Source organism: Rattus norvegicus, chromosome 4, assembly GCF_036323735.1.
Source record: "Rattus norvegicus strain BN/NHsdMcwi chromosome 4, GRCr8, whole genome shotgun sequence".
Lineage (NCBI taxonomy): Eukaryota > Metazoa > Chordata > Mammalia > Rodentia > Muridae > Rattus > Rattus norvegicus.
This window is the reverse complement of record NC_086022.1, coordinates 82,904,517-82,912,985: the sequence shown is the minus strand read 5'-3', so window position 1 is coordinate 82,912,985 and position 8,469 is coordinate 82,904,517. Positions and strand designations below refer to the sequence as shown.

The 8,469-nt window shown below is 46.6% G+C and overlaps 1 long non-coding RNA gene across 1 annotated transcript; it reads left to right on the top strand.

The window, feature by feature from the left end:
- Positions 1-1,658: 1,658 nt before the first annotated feature.
- On the top strand, positions 1,659-4,163 carry LOC120102277 (uncharacterized). The gene is made up of 2 exons (XR_005503583.2): positions 1,659-1,874; positions 2,822-4,163. It is a non-coding gene; the product is annotated as an uncharacterized LOC120102277 (long non-coding RNA).
- Positions 4,164-8,469: the final 4,306 nt, after the last annotated feature.

Sequence of the window (8,469 nt, the reverse complement as noted above, 5' to 3'; positions counted from 1 at the left end):
CCTGGGAGAGACCTAGCAGGCAGCTAGACAACTGAGCTGTTGATTTTTGGGCTATAATTTGTCAGAAAGTGTAAAGACAGACAAGGAATCAATACCCTGCCCTGTAAGCCACAGCTAACATACCAAAGACTTGTAGGTGTCTTTCTGAGGCCTATGGTGTTATTAAATGTGGTGTAATAAAGATAACAAGTGTTTTACTTCCATTTAAAGAATAACGTGAAGGTACCTTGGATACTACTAGGGGTGAAAGGGGCTAGGCTGGGCTGCTACCGATGGCTATAAACCTGGGCGTGAGCGAAGCTGGAATTTCGCTTACAGAGTCCGGCACTCTGGTCAGGTCCAACCGCTCGGTCTGTCTCCTTTCTGGCTCAGTTGCTTCCTCTCTTCCGTCTCCTTTCTTCCCAACTGGGAGCTTGTCCATTTCCCCTCACTGTCCCCTCTCCCATTTCTTGACTGTGAATGGCTAATGAGCTAATTTTCCACGGGCCAAGCTATAGTTCAGCGGGGTGAATCCGACCATTCTAGAGTAGCAGAGCCATGCGCACCGCAGAGGCTGGTCTTCTGGTTAACTTGATACTACAGTTAAAGCTTCTGTTTTCTTTTACCATAGATTCTCGGTGCTTCACAAGTGACTTTGCATAAGTTTTTGGGTTTTTTTGTTTGTTTGTTTTAATTATCCTTTTCATATTCAATGCCTGTTCATAGAAGAAATTTTACAAAATAGAGAAAAGACAAGGAGGAAAAATAAAAACCACTTTGGAGCATTTCCTGATCATCTCTTTAAATACTTATCTACTAAAATGGGGGAAAAACGGTTTTCTGTTTTTGTCTTTTTCCTAAAAAAAAAATGCATCTGGGGTGTGTGTGTGTGTGTGTGTGTGTGTGTGTGTGTGTGTGTGTGTGTGTAAAAGAAGAGCCCGATTTGGGAGAAGATGTAATTCAGGGCCTGAAGAACTACGTCAAGATATCTGACAAATTCAAATCTCAAGGCCGTCTGCATTCCTCCAATTCCAACCCATCGTTCCCCATCTCTCCCTAGCTTTTAGGAAGCCATGCTCTGGCTGTTGTAGTTAGCAGCCCTGGCAGCCCAGAGCTACTTGATGCATGTGTCTGTAACTGCAGACCCAAGGCTCTCCATGAAAGCATTCTCCACTCCGAACTCGACCACTGCTCCCTGTAAAGGAGAGAAGAAACCTCCTCACGGTTAACCGGCAGCTCCTATGAGACTGAGCATTGAAAGGGGGGCAGAGTCCACCATCGATTTTTCTGACAGGTTATAAAATAATAAAAGATGGGAAAGTTTTAAAACTAATTTTTAGGTATCCGTCTGAAGCCACATCCAGTTGGCCAGCAGGATCAATGAAACAACATTATAGAGAAATGCTGAACTCAAACTCTTCTGGTTAATCTATATTTCAAAGACAAACCCCGGGCTCTTAAATGACCTGCACGCGGACTGAGTGATCCCCAGTTTAAACCTCCCATTTGAAACCCTGTTTTGCAAAGATTAACTATTTCAAGGGAATGAGCATAAACACGTCGCAGTACCAGGGGTGGGAGTCAGTGAATGAAAACTCAGATCGCAGGAAACGGATGGGCAGAGAGAGCCCATAGAGTTGTGATGTGGACTTAACATTGATTTCCTGGAATGAGCTTTCGGTTTCTATTTTATATATTCTGCTCTACCTGCTGCTCGGGGAAAGCCCTTGAGACAGGCTTTGTGGCCTTTGGACAGCCCCTCAAGGTCAGTGTCAGTCCACTGGAGCTGCTGTAATAAACAAACTAGGTTGCATTTCGACAACAGGAGTCTATTCCTCACAGCCCTGGGGAAGAACGTCCAGTACCAAGAGATTCGTTGTCAACTACTCTTAAAGGTACGTTGTATGAAGCAGCAGATGCCAACAGAAGATGAACTCAGGGGCAACCTCAGAGGTTCCTTCTCTCACAAGTCATCTCAGGCCTTTAAAAAAATCATTAAAAAGTAAAAAAAAACCCACTTTTATATTTTTATATTTTTCTTCTCTCTTCTTGCATTACTAGATATATATCCATCCAGTTTAGTGCTTTTATGGGATTCCTGAGTGCGAATGAGTGGGTCTGTGATTCCTGTGCCTTCTCTTAGCCTCTTTTACTTCCGTTGGTTTGTTTCGTATGATTCAGATGTGTTATCTTACTATATTTCATTATTATTCCTTAGAAGCCTATTTGTTTTCTAATGAGAGGCAGAAAGAGGTAGAAAGGGGAAGGAAGGACTGGGTAGGGGGACATGATAATTAGGATTTATATGTAAGAAAAAAATCTTTTTAATAAAAGGGAAAAATTAAAAAATGAAAGAGATGTGTCCTCTGGTAAAGGCTTAATAATCATCAGAGGCCCCTTCTTGCCTACATCTTGCTGTAAGGAGAAAACGCTGACCTCCGGTCCCTTCTAAGGGCACTGACTGTGCTCCTGGGCCTCCATGTTCACGCCCCTCCCCCAGAGCCTCAGCTTCCAACTCTATTACACAAGGTCAGTTTTTAGAACATGAGTTTACGGGAACACGAACGTCCAGTCAGTAACTGGTAGAACGGGGGAAATGTGACTGAGCCTACGTGCAGCTGGGTCGTATCCTAGGAAGAAGCAGAATGTTTTTCCGTTTCCTTGGCACCATCCCCAACAGGAAGTCCCACTTGAGGAGCGCAGGCATTCAGGAAGTAGCAAGGGCATAAATCACCACTGGCTGTCAACTGATACCGAAGCAAAAGGGACTGTCTGACCTGAGCTAACTTAGCATGGGATTCCTTCTTGGCATTTCAGAAACGGTCGTTTTCTTCCTTCCCAGGCTGGGCCTCACCCAAGAGCTTTGTAACTGGCCAAAGTCCCAATCCTCTCAGAGGGTTCTTCTGACACTTGCTCGGAATTTCCAAAATTGCAGCCTTCTACAAGCCTTCCAAGCAGGCTCCATGAACTAACTCTCCTTGACCATTGAACTGCGCACTTGGGCACAATGTATAGAGGCTCTCCATGGCTTTCGTAGCCTCACATCCTATGGCCTGCAACCCTATAGAACCAGAACCTCCTCGAGAGCAGGGACAGAATGAGTCCAGCTCATTTCTATCACCAGATCCCAGTGTCCAGCCTGGCACCGTGATCATTCAACCAGCTTCTGGTTCAGTTATTTTCTAGCTTCCTGACTAGAATACAGAGAGCCTTTTGCCATACTTGCTCAGCTCCCCGGAGTGCAGAAGAGTACCTGGCCCCCCGTATGCGCCTAACAGACATTTGCAGGGCGCATGGATGAATGGATTGAATCACAACACAGTAGCGGAAGTGTGATCTGGGAGCTATGAGTATATCATTCCAGACGCCATTTATTTGAGAAGAATGCTGGCAGAAACTTAGCTGAAGAGGAGAAAATGAAGCTGGGCCCTGAAGGATAACTCAACGAAGAAGTCAGGGCTGATGGGGACAGATGTCAGGCAAGAGAGGCAGGGCCATGTTGAGATAAACAGACCCAACAGGGAAGGGACGATTCGATTTGAGGCAGTGCACCATGGGAGATGAATCTAGACAGGTGGCTTAAAGCTATGTAAAGGGTCCAAGATACTGTCATGATGGTTAGGATTTTGTTGGAAGGCTGCTGCAGGCTTTTATAGACAGAGCATCAGATCTCCCCTAGAGAAACTGTGTGGTGGATACATAGTCTGTGGCAGGAGAGGACGAAACTGAGGATCCTGCTATTGCCGAGATGGTAAGAGATAGGTGTGGGGGAGTCTAGAGTCTCATTGTATCATCTTGGGCATCGCACAGTGGAGATGTTCTGTGCATCTAGTGAGCAGAGGCATGGACGTGCACAGGATAGTGCCCCCAACCCTGAGAAACACCCAGCCCAGTGCTAACCATACCAAGCCTAGCGCCCTTACAAGAATGACTAGCAGACTGGAGATAGGCACAGGAAGTGAATTTCTGCCTTGCTGCTGCTGAGACAGCAATTCCACAGTGCTACAAATTTGGAATCAGGGTTGCAAGTTCAAGGGAGGCCTGGGACCCTTAGCAAGGCATTGTCTCAAAGTGAAAAACAGAAGGGCTTGAGATTAAGCTAAATATTTACTTAGCCTGCCTGTGTGAAACTCCAGGTTTAACTCTGAACACCAAATAAATAAAGTAAAACACAGAATCTAAAAGTGACTTCTATGAGCTGTTTAGATATTTAGACTCTGGGGTTAGAGTGACAGGTACCTTAATGCATACTGACCTGGGTAAAGATGGTCCTCTTGTAAACAAATGGTTGTCAACAGGAGGCACTATTAAATTAAGGAGGGGACACAGGAAAAGTGGGCACACTGAGATGGTCACAGGGCAGTATTCCAGGAAGGCCAGCCCGGTCCCTCTGTCCTTTTATTAACTTTTCCTGTTATTTCTTTCAGTCCTGGCTTTTCTAAGAAGCACTTCCTCAGGTCTTCCCTCAACAGCTCCTTCACAGTGAGGTCACTTCCTATCAGAAACCGAACCCCACCTCACACACTTCCTCCTCTCCTTTTGTCTGTCCACCCTCAGCGTGATCAGAGTTCGGGCCTATGTAGAACATGAGTCTCTCCCTACCCAGACAAGGATCTTTCTTCTGCCCATCGTCACACCCTCAGCACTCAGAAGAGAACCTGGTACAAAGCAAATGCTCAATTAAACATTTGCTAGCGAGTGGCTAACTGACTGAAGGGAGCCCCTGTTCTCAGGAATCAGAAGGAGTTACTGTGACACTCTGTGTGAACATTGCCATTCACCTCTGCCCCAAGGTTAGCAAATCATGAATGTTTCATAAACAAGCAGAAGAGGGTGAGGGGAAGAAGAAAGTAAAAGAAAGAAAAAAATACACTCTCTGCTGAGGCTACTGACAGAGGAGGCAAGCCGAGAAGTGGCCTGGCCACCTCCGCATTCCCACATGTGAGGAGGCAAGACACACCCAGCATTTTCTGCTGGCTCTCTCTGCTCTCGCTCTCTGGGACCACTCTGCAGGGAAGGTGGCCGCTTAGTAACAGGGTTTTCTTCTATGAGCCCATAAAGCCGTATCAGAACTGCTAGGCTCATAATCAAATTTTAATGACTGTCTGCTTCCCTTCCTAGATGTTTATAGTCCTCTGCACTCTGATTAGGGTTGGGGTCCCACAAGATAGTTAAAAGGCCACAATTTGCACTGGGTGTTTTATTTTTTCTGAGTTAAGTGAGTGAGTAAATGTTCTTTTGATCTTCCCGCGGTGGAGAAGGGCTGTTTGTGTTTTTAAGGCCTTTACCAATTACTTGAACTGGATACAGGGCCCAGTCTGAGGCTGGCCTTCTGGGTGGTTCTAAAGAACTTCAGGGTTTTTTTTCTTTTTATTCTTTCTCCCCCTGTCTGTCTACACCCCAGGTGCTGAAGGGACAGAGGAAAAGCTAGCAGAAAGGCGTGGGAAGGAAAAAAGATGGGTTGTTATGTAGACCAGCCTCAGGTCATTCTGCCAAGACGGCGGAAGAGATTTCGCTGGGGGCTCTGTTGCTTCACCCACAGGAAGGTGTGGCAGAAACAGAATTTGACATCTCACAGTGCATTAATCACTCACTATTCTCCTCAGAGTGAAAAAAACACCTCGAGGAAGAACCTTAAAGGAGGAAGAATCGAGCTTTAAAAAAAATTATCTTTAATTACGTGCAAGTCTACGTGTACACAGGAATGCAGATACAGTTTTGAATTGTACATGCAATTGGAAGTCACCTGACATGGGTGCTGGGGATTAAATTTGGGTTCTTCCAGAGGGAAAGTACATGCTCTTAACCATTGAGCTACCTCTCTAACCAGGGAGAATTGGTTTGGGCTCTAGAGGACACAGACCATCATGGTGAAGAAGCATGGAGAATGGGGTTCCATGGTAGCCAGGAATCCAAGATTTTAGGCTGGAACTGGGATCTCCCTCAACCCTGAGTAAGTCCTACCTCTATGGCCCGTCAGGTAGCTAGGCCCCATGTCTGGAAGGTTCTACAACCTCTCCAAACAGCGCCATCAGCTGGGGATGTGATTCCAAATGCAAGCTTTTCGAGAGACATTTCACAACCAGTTGATTACAGAGTGACTTCGAGTGACTTCGATTTCTGGACCCTCTGCCAGGCTGCATTTGAAGCAGACCCAGTAGCCAGTGGACCCTGCCACCACCCTAAGTCTAGTGTCTGCTGTGTGGAGAGGAACAAGGACCTGTGGGACAGAAGGGAAGGACCACAGGAATCACATTCACTGCCTCCAGGGCTCCCGCTCGTGTCAGGACTGAACGCCGTGCTGGCTGATGACTTCCTTGTGGCACATACACATTATCCCACTGGAGTCCCAAGTAAGTCACACACAATAGCAGTTCGTTATTTTAATTAAGCTTATTGCAAGAGCAATCATCATTGCTGTCAGTATCAATCATCAGCCATTTTTTCCTGACTGTGGCCTTAAGTGATGACAGTCTGTGTTGACAATAAATAATCATGCCTCTGGCTTGAATTGACACCTCATTGGACTTCAAGAGGCTGCGCCTGAACACCCCTGAGCTTGCCGTGTAAGGAACTATTTGTCTATGACAAAAGCTGGGTCTAGAGGATATTTGTTTTTTTGTTTCCCAAATGGATGACTTCATAGTATTTGCAAAGTTCATCCTTTAGTAGATGACAGGAACAGATTCCAAACCGTATTTAGAAAGGATAGATGCTTTACTCAGACCTGGAGCACCCGAGCCATTCCCAGCCTCCCTAAGTCTGGACGCACTGGGTCATGGCTCTTTCTTCCCCAGTGGATGTGGGAAATGAAGTTGTTTCGATTGCAAAATGGCTGGTGGCTGTTTCCAAGGAGGCAGGAAGAAAGGGACCTGAAACAGCGCCACTTCTCTTACCCCTAACATCTGCCCTGACGGGAAGCCCAGGAGTTTGAATAATGCTTGTCAAGAAGAACCCTGGGCCCTTATTACTCCTGTGACTGCATCTTCCCGGCTTACAGCACTCCCCGATCTCAACCATTTGTGCTACAAATAATTTTAATTGAGCCAAGAAACCCTTGACATTTTAGAAATTACCTTCTATTTATAAGACTTTAAGAAGGAACCTTCCTGTCAGGCCTGACCTCTGTGTGATTCGTCTCTCCCACCATCCTCCAACACACACACTCACATGTGTGCACGCATACACACACACACACACACACACACACACACACACACACACACACGTACTCGCTCTCACATGCACTCACATGTACCCAGAAGCACTTTGCGTTCAGGTTTTTAAGTTTTGGTCGAACTAAATTCATTCTTAATTTAATTTTGTAATAAATAAAAACCCGGTTTGATATGTCCACAAAACCCCACTGCAACTGTGGCACCGCCCAGCTTCTCTGACGCTCACCTCGGCTTGCCCATCTGAAGTCTGCGCTCCTGGTCAGGAAGCTCTGGGACAAGGATTCCACAGCTGCCTTTTGGGGGTTGAAACTCCGAGTCTGACATCTGCCTCTTGGCGAACTCCTGGCAGTTTCTGCACAGTGGAAAGAAAGAATTTTTTTTTTCTGTAAATATCATCTTTCCTACTGGTATAGGGCACTTGGCTTTGACATGAATAATTAAATGCCCTGTCTTTTCTTCCTGCTTCCTGATGCACTGTCCCTGATCATGGAAATAACTCACTCACCAAGTTTTTATGGACCCTGTGCATGCACCAGGCCCTCTTTGGGTTGCTTAGGAGTCGTCTGTGGGATAAAGCAAAACAGAAACAAACAAACAGAAGCAGCTCATGGGCCTTGCCTCAAAGGGAAGACAGATAACAAGGAGCCTGGCATTAAATGCTGCCCTACAAAGCCAAATCAAGCATGAAAGGGGAGGGGAGGACCCCGCACGCCCGTGTGAAGATCTCTCTGGCTGCTAAGATGGGTTTGTGAGAAGGAGTGGGGGCAGGGAGTGAGGAACCACCATTCCGAGTGAAAGAACAGCAAATGCATGGCCCCCTGGATGGGAACAAAGAACATGGAACCAAACTGGAGTGAGCCAGGCTGGCGGTGGCGGTGGCGGGAGGAGGGTCTTCGAGATTAGGGAGGATTGCGAAGGCTCAGGTGAGGCCTCGCCTTTCCTCCTGAGTGAGCTGTGAGCTCTGGACCGTGCGACCCCTCGTGACCCCTCGTGACTCGGGTGTGACAGCGTGTTGGTAGGTTAAGAGAAGAACAAAAACAGCAGAGAGCCCGACGGGGAGGGAAGGCGACGTAAGATGTACAGGTGTGGTTTTGCAAAGCCCCTGGTTTGGGGATATTAAAAATAATAAAGAAAATGTTATTTAGTCCTATTTTAAGATGAGAAAACTCAGAATAACTGACTTTCTCAAGAACCCAGAGCAAGTGGGGGGCCCAAGTTGAGTTCCAAACCAAGCCTCTTAGCGGGCACAGCACTACAGTACCATGGGGACAATTGTCGTGGACAACAGCCGCCGCAGCATCCACCTTGGAAT